Source organism: Emydura macquarii, unplaced genomic scaffold, assembly GCF_026122565.2.
Source record: "Emydura macquarii macquarii isolate MOO-44397 ecotype Brisbane River unplaced genomic scaffold, CSIRO-AGI_Emac_v2 contig_3517, whole genome shotgun sequence".
Taxonomy (NCBI): domain Eukaryota; kingdom Metazoa; phylum Chordata; order Testudines; family Chelidae; genus Emydura; species Emydura macquarii.
The window spans coordinates 11,627,881-11,648,297 of record NW_027133654.1 but is presented as its reverse complement, the minus strand read 5'-3'; the positions used below and the strand labels follow the sequence as shown (position 1 = coordinate 11,648,297).

Here is a 20,417-nt window from a genome sequence, read left to right as displayed (position 1 = left end):
TTAACATGCATACTGCTTGAGTATTCAAATACTGTTAGGACCTCATGAAGTAACTTGAATTCTACCTGATTGAATTTGAATTCCACCTGATCTCAAGGATATTTTGAGCAAGAACTTCACATTGCTATTGAAAACCCTGCAAAGTAATTCTGACGTATGATGTCTACGATATTATGCTATTATATATTATACTATACATATATACATATTATACTTCAGTGCGAAACTTCAGGACTGGAACTCATATGCAAACTTGACACTATCAGACTAGGTCTGACTAGAGACTGGGAGTGGCTAGCCCACTACAAAATATAATGTTCCCTCTTTTGGCATTCACACCTTCTCATCAACTGTTGTGAATGGGACTTATCCACCCTGGTTGAATTACCTCGTTAACACTTGACCTCCTCACTGTGATGTAACTCACCCATCCTTGCATGTGTGTATATACCTACCTAACTGAAGTTTCCACTTCATGCATCTGACGAAGTGGGTTTCTGCCCACAAAAGCTTATGCCAAAATAAATTTGTTAGTCTTTAAGGTGCCACAGAACTCTCGTTGTTTTGCTGAAAACAGACTAACATGGCTACCTCTCTGGAACTCGTCTACAATATTGTGCCTATTATTATGGGGTTAATCACATTTCAATGACTTCCACTCCAAAAATGAATTATTGACCATTGAAGATCCCCACTGCACATTCCAGAAATATTTTTTTAAAAAAATCAGGCATTTGTTTTATTTCCGATAGGATGAGAAAAAAGCTAGTATTTGAGACAAAAATTATAGGATCACACAAAATTAAGACACATAAGACTCCCTGACTTACGATTGTATAAAATGTTTATGATTAAGTGATAATCTTCTATACAATTTGTCACTCTCATGAATGGGGACTTCTGTCCTTCCTCCTCTCCCCCAGCTATCAGCCAAGTATGTGTTGCCACTGCCAATTTCTTTCAAGCAGGTTTATTCTCTTAATACAAATGAGTAAACAAACAGTCTTTTAACTCACTCTGCTCTCAGACTTCCAGGCCACCCCCCCCCCCAGGGTCGCCAGCACCCTGCTCCCGGCAGCTCCCAGTTCTCCTTAGCTCTGCTTCCTTCCTGGAGCAGTAGCCCCAGGACTGCCTCCTTGAATACTGGGCCCTTTGCTCTGACTCACCATGGGAGTTAGCTTCACTCCACCATAGCTTTCTTTCCCCATACACCACTTGCCACAATCACTTTCCCCTTCTGCCTGGCATCTAGAGTCCTTTATAGGCCCAGGTGTAGCCCAGCCCTTTTTAATTGGTTGGATTGGGCTCGCCTGCACTGACACAGGCCAGTCTGCTCACCGGGACCAGCTCCCTTGTGACAGTCACCAATGGGGGCCAGTATGAAAAGCAATGTATATCTTATTGTTTAGGGTTAGGAGGAACTTTCTCTTGGGTCAAGTTATATCATCACTGGATATATGCTGACGTAAGAGAGTATGCGTGTTGGGTGGCCGGAGGTGGGGGGGGGGAGGGGTGGGGAGAGGGGGGCGGGTGAGAGGTAATCAATTTCATAAACAGCAGTGCAGTTTATTTCCGGGATTTGTTTGTGTTGAAACAGTGCAGTGCCCATCACTTGAGTAAAACAGTGCCTTTCGAAAAGTAAAAAAAAAAAAAGATAGACCCCAAAGGAGAAAATAAATGTAATAAACTAACCCACCCATCATGCTTGACCTGCCAAAAAGACAAGGAAATACTCACTGACTGTAAGATATTCACTGAAGAAGTTCAAGGATAGACAGAAACATCTTGCAATGCACCCTAGAGGAAGGTGGGCCAGGGCTGTCACTGACTTCGAGGGAAGTGAGAGAGTTTCAAAATCCACAGACCTACTGGCAAGAATGCCTTGCCACTACTCCTCGCAAATGCAACCCTAAAGACAAGGTGGGTGAGGTAATATATTTTATTGGACCAACCTCTGACAGCAGAAGTGCTCCAGGCAATTGTAAACATGTGATGGGGCACGGAGGTCACTGTAGACTCTGATGCAGACAGATCCCAGATAATTCAGTGGTTGAAGAAGACTGCCAGTCTTTGACTGCCCTGGCATTTGCCATGAGATAGCCAACAAAACTGCTGATGGGTGTGTATGGGAAGAAGATCACTGATTAACATGTACATAAACAGTTTTACAGGATCAGATTCTGCCCTTATTCACACCCGTGCAACCACAATAAAGTCAGAATTTGGCTCTCTCTATTTTTTAAGTTGTGGACACAGTTGTTGTATTCCTACTGAATCTATGAATAATTATGTTTAAGCTACATGCAAATAATATCAATAGAAATGTAAATTCAAGAGTAAATTGTTTTTGCCCATAAATTGCCACTTAGTGTGACAGCCTGAGAAATATCACACTGATCCTCATCACACCTTTGTGTCGAATGGCTTTTAACGCTTCCACTTTAGACTACAAGCACCTTTTGATAAACCACTTGAGAAAACACATTTGAAGTGTTGAGCTGCCTCTCTAGTTCTTATATTATAGATAATATAAAGTATTAATGCCCAAGACATTTCTTGTATTAAATAAAATGACCTCTCTCCTTTGGTTTCAAATATATATTTTTAAGACACACACGAGATTTGAGATTTTTTTGAAGGGAAAATTGAATTAGGACTAGATTGAAGATGGATTCACCAGTTAGCCAAATTCACTTTATGCTGCATAAGTGAGCTTAAAAAGACTGAAAGTTGTTGTCTCAAGAGAATTCCCCTTGGTCAGGGGCAATCTCTGCCCATGAAAACTGGGAGGGGTGATGTAAAGTTGGCCTTTGCTGCCCATCGTAAGCGGGGATGGAGAGTGCCTGGAGAAGGGAGGCATTTCATGGAAGGAGAAATGAGGTCAGGGGCTATGGCAGATCTGAGAAACAGGGAGCTGCTATCAATTTCTTGTCACTCCCTCTTCACTGCCTGTACCCTGAGCTTTCACAGTGAGCCCTAAGTACAGAGTGGTATGTAGCTGCGCTCCCCTCCCATCTCCCAGAGAAGCACTGGGAAACAAATGTGACTTAGGAAGCCCCATTCCACCAAGGTTCCCCTCTTCCTCTGAGGGAAAGGGGAGGAAAAGGGTTTAGTTTACTTCACCCATTGGGCCTGGCCAGCTCTACTGCCCGATGTGCTGGGGGGGAGGGGGAAGGGAACAGTGACACTATTCCCTCCCTGGCCTCTTGCTCAGTTTGGGACCAGGACCTGTGACCTGAGTAGCCCTAATGTGACCACCCTGGTAGGTGGGACCCTATTTTCTCTTCATGACCACATTAAGGCTAGGGACTTGTATTGTATTGTATTATATATATATGGTTCCCAATTCTCTACTACACCCAAGCTGTGCTCCAACACAGTGGACATCAGAAGCCACAAGGATCTAGTTGAGACTGACTCCCAGATCCTTGACCAGCCAGTGATGGCAGAAGTTAGAGCAACAGAGGAGCCAACTCTAACAGAGCTTACGCTAGCAGGGCACCCATCCCAGGTACGCTCCTCCTCTTCTTCCTTTCACTGGGGGTGGGAAAAGAACAGCTGGCATAGAAGACAGCTATGATGGGGAAATTCCCCTACACAGAGGGAATTTTGCTGTGGGATTCTCCACTTGGTATAACTTCACTTTGCACCATTTACACTGAGCAAAGTGAACTTGGTGGACTGGCGTACCCAGCCCACTATATTTAAACGGTACAGTACAGCATGGGTCAGGGCTCATGACACCTCTCTCTCCTTCCCCTCTCCATACAGACACCACAAATAGATATTTGACAAAGGTATACATCAACCATTCAAGCAGAGTCCCTATACATCACGGACAATGCATTTAAGGAAGAACTAATAAGATAATGTTTATGGAAACTGATTTCTCCCAGTACCCCTCAAGGGAATCATCATTCATTTTAGCATTACAAATGCTTTGACAGAAGGTAACCTCCCTAGTGAACTGGGACCAATATGCAGTGATGTTGGAGACCTGCTGTGAATAATTAATGACGTGTTTTCAGGCATTGAGTTATGCCTGGATTCCTAAAGGAACTGGTCTACTTAAAGAACCAGACTTATTAAATGCATTTCCCAAGGAAAAATGCAAAATCCATTTAATGAAGCAATTTGACCAATTTGTGATTTTTTTTCCCCTCAGGTCCCCTACTGTACATTCCAAATCCATCCACCAGATAATTGAATCAAAGACGGGCATAATATCTCACTTACAAAATTAACATGCATTTACCTAATTAGCAATTACAGCCCACTGTTGCCACGAATGTTTACTGAGTAATACCTTTGTTCCATTGTAGATTCTGACACAACAATAGAATGTAATAATACACTAAAAATGCGCTAGCTAGGCTGAATACCAAGTGCCTTGCCTAAATGAAAAAAGGGTCCCAGACTCAAAAGCAGCTAAATACAAAATGCAGTAAGACGGTAGGGACTAAACCTAAATGACTATTATTTAAAATCCCATTGTGGAAAGAAAAATATTAAAAAACTTCAGCATGCAAGCTTTTGATAACACACACTATAAATTTTGATTATTATTTTATTTATCTGCCATCCTCAACCCTGCTCTCTCTCCTCTTGAAGACAATGGAAATTGAAGTCAGTGTCACATCTTCCATTGTCTTCTGTATTAGGTAATGGAATTTTAGGGGAATTTTGAAATCCTGTGATTGAGGGATCACTTTCATTTTGATCCTAGAATTTCATATGCTTCTAAAAAAAAAAAAAATCACATGTGAAATGTTAAGTAAGTCTGTCCCAGAGCTCGGCTTGTTTTAAGCCTTTTAATTATGTCCAAAGTAAGACTAGAGTATTTATATACACATGCAAGCCCATGCACACACATGCACACTTGTACCTATGGGACCCTACAGTTTAGGGACTCTCTTCCCTAGCACAGTTGAATTAGCATCAAATGCTGTTCTAAAATCACCATGTTTAAGCTCAGGACAAGACTTGATAATACTGTTTCTCCTTACTCAGAAATACTTTAATATATTACCCAACTAGTTTTTGAGCAGATGACCGTGAAGCATCATTGTGTTTGAAGGGGTTGGCATCCATATGTATGCAAGTAAATGGTTTCTCAAAACCAGCACATGATGTAGCAGGAGCACATTACACCCAGTAGCCAACAGCTCATGTTCATTACCATCTCAGCTCCCTGTATGGCTACAGATGACACGTGCCATAGCTAAGTTAAGTTCCAGAGCAGCGGCAGAAGCGGTGGTGGCTGCATACAGGCAGCAACCCCTTACTTAACCTGTGTGTAATTTTGGCACATTCAAGGATTGGATGAGGACACAACATTATTGGCTCATGCTCCATCCTGAGTTCCTGGCCAGGAATTCTTCAGGGAACCCAATAATAATAAATTAAGGAGATTCAAGAAAAGGGAAGAAAAATCAGTAAAGAAACTTAATTGTTTTTACAATTCAACTTACTACCTTTCTCCTGAGGTTACTGTACCTCGCTTTATCTAGTTATTCCTGGGGACTTCTCAACTATCATGAGCTTTAAAGAAACTAAAACTGCTGGCTGCATAAAAAAAGAAATACTTTTTATTTCCTCTCAGAAGCCCGTCTAAGTAAATGAGCTTCTGAGAAGGAAAATGACAGATAGTAAAATACAAGAATTGTACAATATTAGATTTAAAAAAAAAATGTAACCGATACAAGCTTTATGTCAACTATGTCTCCAGGCAGAAAAAAATGTGCAAAATGAGAAAAGAAAGAAAAAAACCCTGCATCATGTGAAACATCTACTAAATGAGACACGTTTCCCATTAAGGCACACCTCTAACACTAGACAGGGGAAGTGTAGATTGGAAGAGGGTGTTGCAAGGGGGAAGTGGATAGGAATGTGAGCTTGTCCTTCATAGTCCCCAGGTTCCATAAACTCTTCATGCCTCTCATTCCCTTTGTCCTCTTCAAGTTTTTTCTCAATAACATTAATAGCCATTGGGCTTAGTTTTTGTTTACAATGAGGTCCCTTCACATAAAACTCTGGCAGCATAAAGGGGCCTTGAAGCAGGTGTACACCGCATTTACTCCCATTACAAAGCCCCTTTAAACTTCTGGAGTGGTGAAAAGGAATCTTAGTCTTTATGGGAATCAGCCCCATTAATTTCTAGTATAAAAACCAAAGAAATCTAAAAAAACCAAAAACAAACAAACAAACAAAAAAAACCTGATGAGAAGTGCTACTCTAAACCTGTACAATTACACATATTATTTAGAATAAATAAATAAAAGCAAAGCATAGCAATCACCACCTATGATTATGTAGGCACTTGTGAGGGAACGGCTACATGAACACTTACTGCGTGGCAAGCTGAGGTGTAACTACAGCGCTCCAGCGTGCCCTGCGCTAACTGTCTGTGTGGACTCTCTTGCTGAGTAGTAGAAGTTCGTAGCATGCACTGGCATACTGCTGTTTGAAACGCGCGCTAGGTTACTTTTAGTGAGCAGCAGCAGGGTCCACAGGGACAGTTAGTGCGCAACGCACTACAGCACTGGAGTTTTACACCCCTGCTTGCTGTGCAATAGGTATTGGTGTGGACAGGCCCTGACACCACACATACTACAGGCCCGTAGATTGCAAGTCTCTGTCTATTCAGCAAGAAAATCTTTACTCTGTTCCTGTACTGGACACTTTCATGCACAGGTAAAAGTTTGCCAGATGAGTCCTATCTATTGTACGTTTTGTTCATTTTGAATGAAGGATTTTAATTAGTTCACTGACTGGTTGGTTAATTAAAAAAAAAAAAACCCAAACATAAAAAATAGGTTTCTAATGGCGTATGTGGATTAGCACTTCTCAACCATAACTACTAGGTGGCAAAGCTTTTTCTTTTGAGACTATACACATACGGATGGTGAGCAGCATGAGATCGGTTTTAAACCTGTGCTCTTTTTTACTCCTTGATGGTATCATACATCACACTGAGAATCTCTCTGAATACTCCCACCGTGGCTCAGACCATTCCCCCTTTTGACAGAATCACCAATATCCACACAGCAGGAAAAAAAATAGCCCATCACATCAGCTGTAGTCAGTGGACATCTTTATACTGAAATACTGTGGTCTGGATGTAGAATCTTCAGTTAAGGAAAATATTTTGCACGTTTGTGGAGACTGGCAGCATAATTTGGCCATCAGGATCAACTTCATACATGGCTGATTATTTTAAGAGTATGGGGGGTTGAAATTAAGTCAACATTACTAAAATACTTGCAAATGAACTAGCCAGTCCCCAAATTATCTGGATACCCATTTGCACCAAAATAGAATCAAAATCTGTTCACTCAAGGCTACAAAAATGAGGCAATACAACATCAGTAATTGGGTATCTTTCATTCTCCACTTACAGAAATCTCTTACCCTGACAAGGCATCCATGAACGATTTTCAGTCCCTTTGCCTGAAGCTTGATAATCAGATTGAGACTGCCAAATAAATGCTGACAGATTTACATACCGGCAGCTATTATAGTGTCTAATCTCAATAAACTACACTTAAGAACGAGAGAAAATCTTAATAAATTAAGTTTATAAACACAGAGCCCAAATATCCCACAACAAACAAAATCCCCAGATTCCATGGGGACTTGAGCCAAAGACTAGGACTGGACAGTTATATTAGGCGTAGAGTATCATGACTTTTTTTTAAAAAAGTATCTTCTGCTTACGTTTGCTTAGATTTTTATTTAGCGTGAAAGCTCTTGGGGGGCAGGGACAATCTTTTTGGTTTGTGTTTGTGCAGCACCTAGCCTAGTGCATTCCTGCTCCATGACTGGAGCGCCTAGGTGCTCCTACAATACAAAATTTAGATAATAAATAATAATCGCAGATGCCTGATTTTCAGAGGTGCTGAGCACCAACAGTTCCAGTTAACTTCCGTTAACTGAAAATCTGAAAATCAGACCCCTTTAAGGTGTATCCAGCTGGGCCCTCCAAAACAGAGGTACCCGAAATCTGAGAACACTTTGGAATATAGGATATGGTCCTATCATAAGCATGTGGAGGTTGACAGAGGGACTATGGCGTAAGGGTGTTTCTCAGTATGAGCAGAATTACAATAAGGACCCCTGTGCAGCATAACAGTACTTAGATGGAGAAAAGCAGTGCAGGCAGTATTCCAAGCATTAGTAAAAACATGATGCTTCACTACGTAAAAGAAGACCAATCCCTTCTGCAACCTTTGTAGCTTGTGTTAAACAGCAGCAGCCACAGCTGATCTTCTTCAGTGGCCCTGACAAATCTATATTAGTTGCTCTTGTTACATAAAGGAAATCAACCAGACACTGGAGAACAGTGGCCTTATGAGGGTTCATAAAAACTGAATGCGAATCTCTAACCCCATCACACAGGGCCAAATATTCTCACAGCTACTTATACGCAGTTTCCACTGAAATCAAACTGAATATTGCCCGAGTAGGGACTGTAATACAGATCTTGTTGCCTGTGAAACACAGTGGAGTGTTAGCTTGAGCAATGCCCCTCTGCATCAGTCTCTCCATCTTTTCAAATTAAATATCATAGCTTCACCAATTCCCTCCTATAATGTGACACAGAACAAGAGAGGCATTTATTTTATTAGGTATTGCATGTACTTCTTTAATAATGTTTCAGCATTACTCTAAATTACATGTCCCAAAGTATGAACATTAACTAATATACATATTGAATTTCCTTTCAACAAAGATGTACATTATGGTTTGGAACAACCAGAGAGGAATTCTGTGAAGAGTTCCTTGCAAATTTTCTCCTTCCGAACTGATCCCTGTGTGAGGGGACAATCAGGGCTCTGGTTAGTAGTTTCTAGGGTCTCCAGAGTATCAGTGTCACACATGATTGAAACAGACTAAGGATCCCAAGCACTAATACCTTGAATTTACAAGAGAGACAAGGTGGATTATTGGACCAGCTTCTGTCAGTGAGAGAGACAAGCTCTCAAGCTTACACAGAGCTCTGCTTCACATCTGGAGAAGATAAAGAGCTCTAGGAGGCTCAAAAGCTAGTCTCTTTCACCAACAGAAGCTGGGCAAATAAAAGATATTATCTCACTTACCTTGGCTCTCTCATATCCTGAGACCAACACTGCTACGACAACACTGCAAACAACAACTGAACTTACAAAGTGCATATACAGTATAGAAACAATTATCAGTGAAGAAATGAGATCTGGAGCATTTCAAGTTGTATAGGTCTGCTACAGGTCACCAGAACTGCAATTTCGCATATAGCCATATAGCAAGAAATCAGAGGTCTTGTTCATGGATAGTAAAGTGCTGCTGCTGCACATCACATTTAGAAGAACTCCAGATGCTTGTTAGAAATAACTGATAGCTGATATCCCAGGATCCCCTTTGGTATACTCAAAATCTGCTGTTTCTAAAAGCCTTAGTTAATTTGATACTATCTAGCTCAGGGGTTCTCAAACTGGGGGTTGGGACCCCTCAAGAGGTTGTGAGGTTATTATGGGGGAGCTCTCAGCCCCCGCACATGCTATGGCTGCGGCTGTCAGCCCCGTGCATGTCTGACAGCCTGAGCCCTTCAGAGCTGGGTGGCTGAAGATCAGCGGCTGCTGGCTGGCTGCTCTGAAGGCAGCACCACCCTCAGCAGCAGCATAGAAGTAAGGGTAGCCTAGCAACGGGGGGGGGGGGGGAGAGGGGGGAGTCATCCCTTTTTTGCAAGGGGTCATCACAGCCAGAAATATTTTCAAAGGGGGGGGAGAGTCCCAGATAAAAAACGTTTGAGAACCCCTGCCATAGCTTGTTTTAAGTCTTCTTTGAGATTAAGATGTAGAAAAAGTGAATGGAGTAGTGTTATTGGTCCTTTCACACAATGCAAAAGCCATGGGTCACCCAATGAAATTACTAGGCAGCAGGTTTAATACAAACAAGAGGAAGTACTTTTTCCACACACTACAAATCTGTGGTACTCATTGCCATGGGCTATTGTGGTGGCCAAAAACATAACTAGATTAAAAAAAAGAACAGGACAAGTTTAATGGAGGATAGGTCCACCAACGGCTAATCAGCCAAGATGTTCAGGGATGCACCCCATGCTCCAGGGTGAATCTAAACCTCTGAGTACCAGAAGCCAGAAGTGGAAGATAGGGACTGACCAGTCCATAACTGCCCTGTTCTGTACGCTCCCCTTGAAGCTCTGGTAGAGGCCACTGTCAGAGACAGGACACTGGGCAAGATGGAGCATGGTTTGACCATTGTGGCAGCTCTTACATATGTTCTTATGTTGCTGATCCAAAGACAAATCATACATTTGATTTTCCATAGAAAGATACTGCAATTTACTTTAATGTCATTTAACTATTTCTTTTTGTCCTCTTAGTATCCCAGAGTGAACTTAATTGGAACTACTGTATGTTCAGCACATTTGAAAATCAGGTCGCTTACTTAGGTGCCTAAATTTGAATTTTCCAGTAGGGTGGCTTAAATTAATTTGCTTTGCTTTGGGTAGCTGAGGAAAAGTCAATACTGAAAAAATTAGTTCCCTTTGCCACAGTTACCTTAGCAAAAAAAAAATAAAATAAAATAAAAAAACCTCTTCAGCAACCTTACTAGTCAGTGACTAACTTTAGCCACCCACATTTGAAACTTATGGCCTTTGGATCAAATTCTGTCCTTGGATGCATAAGCATGGAGATCAGGGCCATCCATATGGCATTATTTTCCAGTCCCAACCCAGATACTATAGTTGCATTGCTATGAATGCATGACATGGCTCCAACAGAAGTGTGTGTCTAAGGGGAAGATTCAATCCTTTTATTTCAAGTACTACTTAAACAGAGGTTTACTGTACTACTTAAATACTACTTAAACAGAGGTTGTGAAAAGTTTAAATGTTAAGTTTTCAAAAGGGCTTCCAGAGAAAAGTAACTATCTTTTGTTTTTTATAAGCAAAAAAATAAGTATTTACTAGCGAACATTGCTCTGCAATTAATTCCTATGGGGAAAAAACCTTTTATACATTTATAACCTTTTTAAAAAAAAAGTTTATACATCACCACAAACCTGTGAGAGAATTGCAATCCAGTGTGGGACTGATTCCATATCCTCAGATTAAAACACCCTAAACTTTGAGGGAAGAGAGGGAGTTAGAATCCAACCCCACATCTGGGTGTAAGCCCAGATCAAAATACTGCTTCTGGCCCAATCACTATAATAGGCAAAATCAAAACGCTGGATACAAAAACTCTCCAAACTAAGGGGAGTGGAAAGTGGCGAGGTCTCAACTCTTGTTCCACCTTATCAGAAATTCTCCTAGCTATGCCTAAAGTGCTGTATGTTTCTTTGAAGATAAAACTAGCTTTTAGTACCAAAAGTGTATGAAACTGAAATTTTATGCCCATTTGTGACCTAGAGAAAAGGCCTTTCTCCTCAGTTACTTAGTTTCTCTCTTCCTATTAATGGCATAAACTCCAAGCCCTGAAAAGTGCTAGAAAAGGTTGCCCACTTTCTGTACTTTTGTTTGCTTTAGTCATAAAGTCTTTTAGCTGACATATTTACTATGAAACTAGGTATGTCCGGAATTCATCTATACAATTTATGTGCCACAAAAGCATCTCTCTGCCGTGGTGTGGGAATAAAAACTGCACATGTATCTATCAATTTCTAAATCCATCTCCACAAATATAAGTAAATATGGTTGCACAGTAATATTTCACATTTATCCATTGACATCCACCAGGAAGTTAATCAAGTAGCAAGACAATATTTTTTTCTGATATTGGATGATGATGAGCTAAATAATGCAACACAAAGAATTTCATAGAATCATAGAAGTGTAGGACTGGAAAGGACTTCAATAAGTCATCTAGTTCAGTCCCCTGCACTCAATGAAGGACTAACTAGACCATTCCTGACGTGTGTTTGTCTGACCTATTCTTAAATCTTCCAATGAGGGAGATTCCACAACCTCCCTAAACAACTTGTTCATGTTAAACAAAATAAACAAACTAAGGCACCAATCCTACATCTGGATCTGAAAAATTGTGTGTTCTCTTTTTTTAATAGAGAAAATAGAATTTGTGAATTTCCCCAATACCAAATTTCAGGTTAATGACCAGCAGACACCTACAGCCCACAGTTTTTGGTAGTTTTATGATAGGAGGACAGCAGAATCAGCCCCCAAATAGACATGCCACCAACTAGACATGGGCAAAATTCTACCACATCCCTGCCTTGATTTTGCTTGGGTAAGAACAACCAGATATGGCTCTAAACATTTAACAAATAAAATGCAAGTATTTTGCACACATTCTGCAGTAACTAAAAGTAGCTCCAGAGACCTAAACTCAAATGTGTCCCTTTCATTTCCCATGGAAAACATAAGCTGATCCACTCAGAATTTACCTGGGTCCTTTGCTGTGAAGGGGACTATGAGGTCAGAAACAGGAAACCACAGATGTTAGGGGAACCCTGGAGGTCATGCTCATCCATGTGGCACTCCTTCCCAGTCCCCCAGCCAAGGTCTATTTGCAGCACATCCTGAGGAACCATGCTGATATGTCTTCCAGAGATGTAGCCAGAACTGATTTTTGGCAGGGCCTGTGGATGACTAGGGTGGGCACAAGCCTTGTGTCACAAGCAAAACAGAGGCTGATAAAAACGCAGGATTAATTTCTTAAAATCTGATTGGGTGGGCCTGCTTTCAAAGTGGGTGGGCCATGGCCCATCCAGGCCCACCTGTAGCTACGCCACTGATGTATTCCCTCCTCCCGCCCCAGATGAGGGCTGGAAACCACACCACTTAATACGGCGCAAATTAGTGACAATTTGTGCCAGGCTTCCCAATGGGGTTGGTAGGGAAACAATGCCATGGAATACTGTAGTCAGTTAACACCCTCATTCACCTGCTTATTACCCAGGGAACTGAGTGCCTGCATGGCACCTACAGAGAGACTTCTGTGGAGTCAAGGGAAAGACAGGAGTACAGGACAGGATGGACTAACTGAGCCACACGCAACTCTTTTACAGTTAAAGTGCACCTCGGGAAGCCCTCTAACCCCCTCCCATTCTCCGCCTACCAGACTGGTGTGGGGAGATTGGAGCTTCTGCCCTGTGGCAGGGTGACGGGTTAGAAGATTCTGCTCAGCGGGGAGGGAGGGTATCGGGCGGTAACAAGTCCCCACTCCTCAGCATGGATCCACTGCTATGTACTGGCCTACATGCATGGAAGCAAAGGGGAGCATTTGCATCACGCTGCTAAGCTAGCATTAATTAATAACAAAACCTACTTGCAACTTGGCCCAAGTGACCCAATGCTTTGAAAATAAATGTAGGAAATATTTAATTTTGCTAAGCAACAACGCCACCTGCACAGAAACCATTTTAAAAAGAAATGTGATACATGTTTACAGTGCCACCCAACCTCCTGGCCTTTTTTGGGGGAGGTGAGGCCGGGGGGAGGGGAAGACATATTGTGCAATGCATTATTTGTGGCAAGTCAGTATGAAATCATTTCACAGTTAACTATATGGAGCCATTACAGTCCTATTTGCATCAAAATCAATTTTTAAAAGTGTGGCTAAATAGGAATTTAGGGCCTGATCCAACACTCACTGAAGTCCACGGGAGCCTTTCCACTGGATTGGAATACGTACAATTCACTGAGTTTTAATAGACATCTTTAAAATGTTCTAAATCCATATATTTATGCAGTGCCCCAATAATGCTCCCGAAAGAGACACAACTCATGTCTAAATATTGCTGTACAGATGATGTGTGAGCTCGCTCTTGTCATGCCTTCAATGGTTACAACAGCCCAGTGCAGATAAAGGGCACAGTTAAAACCTTAACTTTGAATTTCATGGCTTTTAGCTGTTGAATCTTATTTTAACATAGTATGTGCTTGTGTGCATCAAGTGTGTCTGAATTAATCATTGCATTTTGAAACAGGGTGGGCCCTGGGGATCTGCAGCTGGGAATGTAAAAGGGGGGAAAAAATGTTGTGTAAGTGTATTTCTGGAATCATGGCTCCAAAAGGAAATGGTGATAATAAAAGAAAGTAAATGAACAACACTTAGACCTTACATAGTATTTATCATTTTCAAAGGGCTAGATACACTTAGGCCCAATAGTCTTCATCGGTTAAGAGAAGTAATAGGAAACCAATAACAATAATTGTAGGTATAAACTGTATATTTAGAGCAAAGTGGAGGTTATGGAATAGAATCCATAATCTGGAGGGGGGAAAGGCAGGGAAGAATGGCAATGATAGGATTTGGTATATTTTAAGAGTTTGATACATGACTGCAGTCACTCGAATTCAGTGGTGGAAAGGTAGTTTTTTAAAGTTGCTTCAAAGCAGTAATGGGCCAATTTAAAGTAACAGTAGGCAACTTTAATTAAACTCTTCGAGCTTTTTCAACTTGAAGACCCTTAAAAAAAAAAAAAAAAAAAAAAAGCAGCAGAATTTGCACACCACACAGGTGTCTGTTAGCTCTGTGCAGCAGCTGGCCGTCTTCTTAACTGCCCTGGTTTAGCTGATGCGAATTTCTAAGATGGATTTTATTTTTCCATAAACAGCACATTTTTGGAAATATTCACGAAAATGCTTCACATTAAGGTCAGGTCATGCAAAACAAACAAACAAAAAAACAACATATATTTGATTCTCTCTCTCTTTCTCTCTCTCTCACACACACACACACACACACACACACACACACACACACACACACACACACACACACACACACACACACACACACACACACACACTCTACAATATGTAATTGTTAAAATTAAAAGATCAAAATGAGAATATTAAGACTACCAGGATTTTATTAATTTTATCAGAATTCTTTCCAAATGAGCTGATAATACGTTTCCCTCCACTTTGTTTTCAATAACCAAATTTTAACTGCATCAGCATACAGTACATAGGAGCCTATGGAGTTTTTGCCTCATACAATTGGCTTGATTCTGGAAAACATGGTCTGTCACGGTTGCAGGGCTACCTGCACCTCTGTCTCTGCTCTGAGGTCTCTGAGTGCACCCCATCAAGTGCCTTGTGGCTTTACGTCTCCTGGATGGAATTCTCTGATTCTTTCACTTCCAGCCCAGGCCTTGGGCTGCAGAACCCTGTGTATCTGCCTTGTTTACCCAGAAGCAGTAACTGATTTGACACATACAGTTCTTTCCTTCAGGAACGTGTGACTAGTGGTGAATTCTGTGAATTCATTGCTTTAGCTTAACAGTAGAAATAAAGCATAATGTAAGAGAAAAAGGTTTTAAAAGCAACACAGTCAACACACATTTACCTGACAAACTCTTGCCATCCCCTGATGGAAGCCCAGAGAAGCCTAATTTCTTTGAACATCCCCAGCAGGGCATCAGTCTGAACAGTTTTGCAGCTGCAACTGCCCCTGGCAGCTACTGCCTTCCCCCTAAATTCTTTATTCTCTCAGTTCCTGGCATTTTGACCCTGCTGTCCAAAACCCGCTCTGTGGGAAATCAACCCTGTCTCCTCAGGGCAATTGCTCTCCCCTGTCCTGTAACAATTCCCAGAGGTTTGTTGGGGCTGTCTTATCTATAGTCGTTGCTTTTGCCTTCCTATTTGTTTCTCTAATAACCTGCTTTAAATTAAACTAGTCACAGTCAACATCCCAATATAGTCATAGAGTAGATATCTCAAAACCAGGTCAACATACAGTATTGATTAATTACTGCAGAACAGCTTCACTTCCACCACACACTCATAAGTTTCTTTATTCATGTAAGAAGTTCTATTGACTTCAGTGGAACTAATCGGATTAATAAAGTGATGTCTGTAGGTCTTTCAGGGGTTAGGGCCAAGATGTGCAAGGAGGCAATGCAGGTGTTGAAGTATCAATACACATCCTATACGAGTCACAGCACAGCATGTAAGCTCTTGCCTCATTCAGCCCCTCCTACTTTGCAAGATGGTGTGTTTGGGGAAAAGCTGCCATGTTGTAAACGGAGAGTAGATATAACTGTGAGTGTACCTATGCCTCATTCTGAAGGCAGAATGTTGTAGCCACTTTAGTTAAAGTAAGTTACTTCAGAGCACATGCAGAAGTAACTGTAGATATGCACCAGAGACAGCTGGTGGTGAGCAGTGGTGCAATACTGCTGCCACTTGTTCAGGTGCCTAGATTTCTCTTGTACACAAGATCATCTCCCCAACCTTTTCGGCCACTGCAGGCTCTGCCTCACCATTGGATCACTGTGAATAAAATCTTGGATTTCACGAAGCAAACATTTGCACTTTTTTCTTGATTAAAAGCTTTTCTACCTTCTGAAATCATACAGAAGATGATAAATTAGTGTACACCTTACATATCTATATTAAACATCATTCTCCATTTTGTAAACTCCCTTTGGGTGCAAAACTGCAATGGTACCATGACTGTTGTCTTTTTACCTCCATCTTGAGACTGAGAGTCTGGGCAAACAATGCAAAGCAATCAAGGGCTGTTAATCAGAAGGGGGTCTCATTCAAATGGAAGTACCTAGGACAAAGAACTAGCTGCTGCCCACAGAATCAGATCAGTCAGGTAAGTTTGTAACCAAGCACTGGATCACCTGACAAGGAAGAGACTCACATGACAGGGGGAACTGGAACCTTAACTGAGGCAGGGGTTCACATGGAGGTTATTATTATTATTCTATAATCTGTATATCTTGTGTGCTGTCTAAGAGTAAAGGTGTTAGAAATTCCTTGGCAGAGACTATATTATTTGCTTATGCTGTCATGTGGTCCCTGAAAAGGGGAATAGTAAAATCAGAGGATTCACAGCTTTGGTGGAAGTCTGGGAGTGTGCAATAGCTACTGGGGAGATTTGGGAGACCTGCCCCCAGTTTCATGGCCTAGGTCAGGGACACTCATCCCTCAGTGGTTCAGGAGCCAAATTAGTGATCAACATTACCCAAAAGAGCCACAGTAGCGTGAATTCACTGTTTCATTTACTATAGTTCAATATATTCATATTTAAACAATATGATGGGGAAATATTTAGTTTATAAGTGTGTGTACACATGTGTGTATTTTATTCTCTCAACAAAATGACGGACCAAGTATAGTCATTTTCTCAACTACAATTGGTTAATAACATAGTAAAAGCATCCTGATTGGTTAATAATTAAATCACACTGTGTTTTAATATCCTGTGCTGCAAAGAGCTGCAAGAGACACATTAAAGAGCCATTTGCGGCTCACGAGCTTCAGTCTGTATATCACTGGTTTAGGTAATTGGACTATGGATTCCGCACTGTCAAGATGGGTGTCAGACACAGGGTGTGTACTGGGAGGCCCACAGCCATACAGACAGTGCCTAAACTCTTCCTAACCCCATGGTCGATCCAAGGTTTGGGTCCAGTATGGGAACCTGGTGAGTAGCCATCAATGGAGCTCATCCAGGATTGTCACACAGTAATAAACTAGAGGCATTCAGTGTTCTACCCGATTCAGTTAGTTAATAGTAACATAGCAATCACCGCAGTGTACAGGATAAAGTTATAAAGGTACCTGATTTTTGAAAATCCAGTCCTGTAAAGTACTGACCAACCCACAAAGATGCTCAGCCTTTTTTAGGATCAGACCCCGAATAACTTCTCGCCAGTTGGTAGTGATGTTTTCCCCTGAATCTTCTGTTCTAAAGCCTCATCCTTACTGCTTCATAGGAAAAATGAAAGGCCTCTCTCTTTCCTCAGGTATTTGTTTGATGCTGGTGAAATGGAAGGGACGATGAGAGATCCTGTTCTGCCTCTGAGTGAGGTAGAGAGATGCATATGTATGCATTTTAATGTAAGTTATATACACCTATCTTCTTTGTAGAAGAGCAAATTTATAGTTTTAATACAATTATCTTTACCAAGATTGTCAAGTGACTGGTGATTTTAGTGCTCAGCTTGCACTTAAAGGTCCTCATTTTCATAGGGCAGGGACTCAAATAAACTAATCACTGTGAACAGCACACCTAGCACCAATTCTGATGGCATCATAAACCAGGTGAGCTTCATTTGTAATCATATTATCAGAATTCCCTGTGGGGGAGGGAGCAGATGGGTGTGTATTAAGCCTTATAACTTACAGTGATATGGATGTGTGTTGGGGCTGGGATGGGGAGAGACTCACGCTACTTGACATAGTAACTAGTTTAACATCTTTCCAATCCTCTGGAAATATTTTGCTTGTTCATTTTCTTTCCCCCATTGTCAATATCACCCTGCAGTTCTGTAGAAAAAGTACGTGCAGTGTACTATCTGTATTGAATTATCAAATGAACTATTTTAGGAAAGATGAGTCATATGGGATAAGTTAAAAACAAAAAAAGATACAGCTGGTATCAGAACAATGGCTGGGGTTTTCAAAAAAGAGTTAGATGACTAATTCCCTTAGGCCCTCATTTAAAACTCCCAAACATGTATATGCACTGTAACTCAATTTCTATTGCCTCAAATCTACTGTATCCCCTCATCTTTTATACTGGTCTCCATCTATTTTAAAACTTCTGTATGCAAATGTCTTGTATGGTCAACAACTTTATCTTCAATAAAAGAAAGCGCATCTGTTCTAAAACCTTTGCTTGACTATCTACACAAAAATCAATTTCAAATGTGTTTGCCCATCCGTGTTAGATCAGCACTATTGAAGTTAGGTTACTGCACATAATTTATACTAGGTTTTAATGCTGTACTATAAATAGTGTCCTATGTTCCTTTAGTGCAAAAATTTATAAGATGTCCCACTGAAGTTATTGGGACAATTCATATGCATAAAACTATTCACATGCCTAAGTATTTGCAGGTTTGGGACCTTTTATTAAAATTAGAAAACACATGTTCATTGTGTGTGCCCTTGTCCTAGTAAGCAGATGCTCCTTCAATATGACCTGATGAAGTCCATCACTGGCAATTTTAAAATCAAGATGGGATGTTTTTCTAAAAAGGTATGTTCTAGTTCAAACAGGAATTAATTCAGAGAAATTCGATGTCCTGTGTTATGCAGGACGTTAGACTAGACAATCCCAGTAGTCTCTGGCTTTATAATCTATGAAATTATAGAAGTTTATTTTATTAGACTTTCACATTTACTGCAGCTGCATTTTTTGTCTGCTTTGTGTATATAACTGTCTGTTTTTTATATTGCCCTCCTCTCACTGGCTAAAATTGCCAAAAATAGCTGATAAGAAAAACCTGTGTAGATTATTGCATCCAAAATGGATTTTTTATGATGACCGAGGAAAAGATCCTCACAATTTTGAGGATAAGATATGAAATATTGCAGATGCAAAGGTAAGTGAAATCAACTGGCAAAAAAAAGTACAGCTTCTTTTAAAACAGTTTTATCTTGCTTTAAAAACTAGAAACTAAATATCTGACCATGCAAACATTTATGCACATGATTAATCTTAAGCATGACTACTCATGTGCTGCACCTACATAGGTGTTTGCAGGATCTGGGTCTAATTCCCAAGCTCCCTCAAGCCCCTTCTGTTTTCACACCAGAATTTGGAAGAAAAATAAGTGGCTAAAGTAAGTCACTCTGAGCACACCACATTTTCAGGGCATTAACCTATTAATATATAAATCAAAATTTCACTGAAAATGCCTTGTCTCATGCCCCAACATCTCCCAAACAAGAGAGCATTAATGTGTAAAAATCAACATCCCTGTTGCATTGAAGCACATCTCTTAAATCTTATGAGACATCTAGTCAACAGTATCTCCCCACCACTTCACCTAAAGTGTTTTTCTTCCCTTATCACCACTAAACTAAAGTATGACTTGCACAATATTTTTCCTGACATCCATGTCAAAGACTAGTATTTCTGAGCCTCCTTGAGAGATATGAAACCTTCAAAAAATAGTTCTCAAATGCTGTCACTGAGATTTCTATACATGTAAAAAATAACATTTATGTTCTCCTCTAGCTGATCGTTGGTTCTGTAAAGGGCACACCTCAAAAGGATCTTGAAGGGCCAGATGACATTAACTATAAACTTTGGGCAACACTGTGCATTGACACATGTCCTTCCTGGCTGCAGATCAGTGGAGAAATACTAGCTGGGTTATTGGTGGAGACCGTCACTGCTTTCATGTACATGAGCTTGCTTTTCTTCTCTCACAATGTACATTAGGCTTAGCTTCATTGAAGTCTGTAAGAGAGACGAGAATAAGAAGCCACATCTCTTTTGCATTTCATCTGCACATAGAGCTATTTGCTATCCTTGCTGAAGAAGGCCATCAACTGGAAACCAAACCAAGAAAGGATGGAAGAGATTGGGATATCTGACAGAATATATTCTCCCACCACCCTTGAAAATAAAAATGGTAGCTCTGAACTGTAAGCAGGGTTTCAGAACATCGAATTGACAACGTAAGGGAAATATAATGTT

At 40.8% G+C, this 20,417-nt stretch overlaps 1 protein-coding gene across 2 annotated transcripts in view; it reads right to left on the bottom strand.

Moving 5' to 3' along the window:
• Positions 1–20,417, bottom strand: part of LOC137145253 (ribosomal protein S6 kinase alpha-2) — a 366,242-nt gene that overhangs the window by 178,324 nt on the left and 167,501 nt on the right. The window contains exon 1 of one of the 2 annotated variants that reach the window (XM_067535978.1): positions 17,546–17,665. The exons of the other annotated variant lie outside the window; for it this stretch is intronic. The gene's annotated coding sequence lies outside the window, so the exon portion shown is untranslated. Of the gene's footprint in view, positions 1–17,545; positions 17,666–20,417 lie in introns of those variants that run through there. 2 annotated transcript variants of the gene reach the window in all.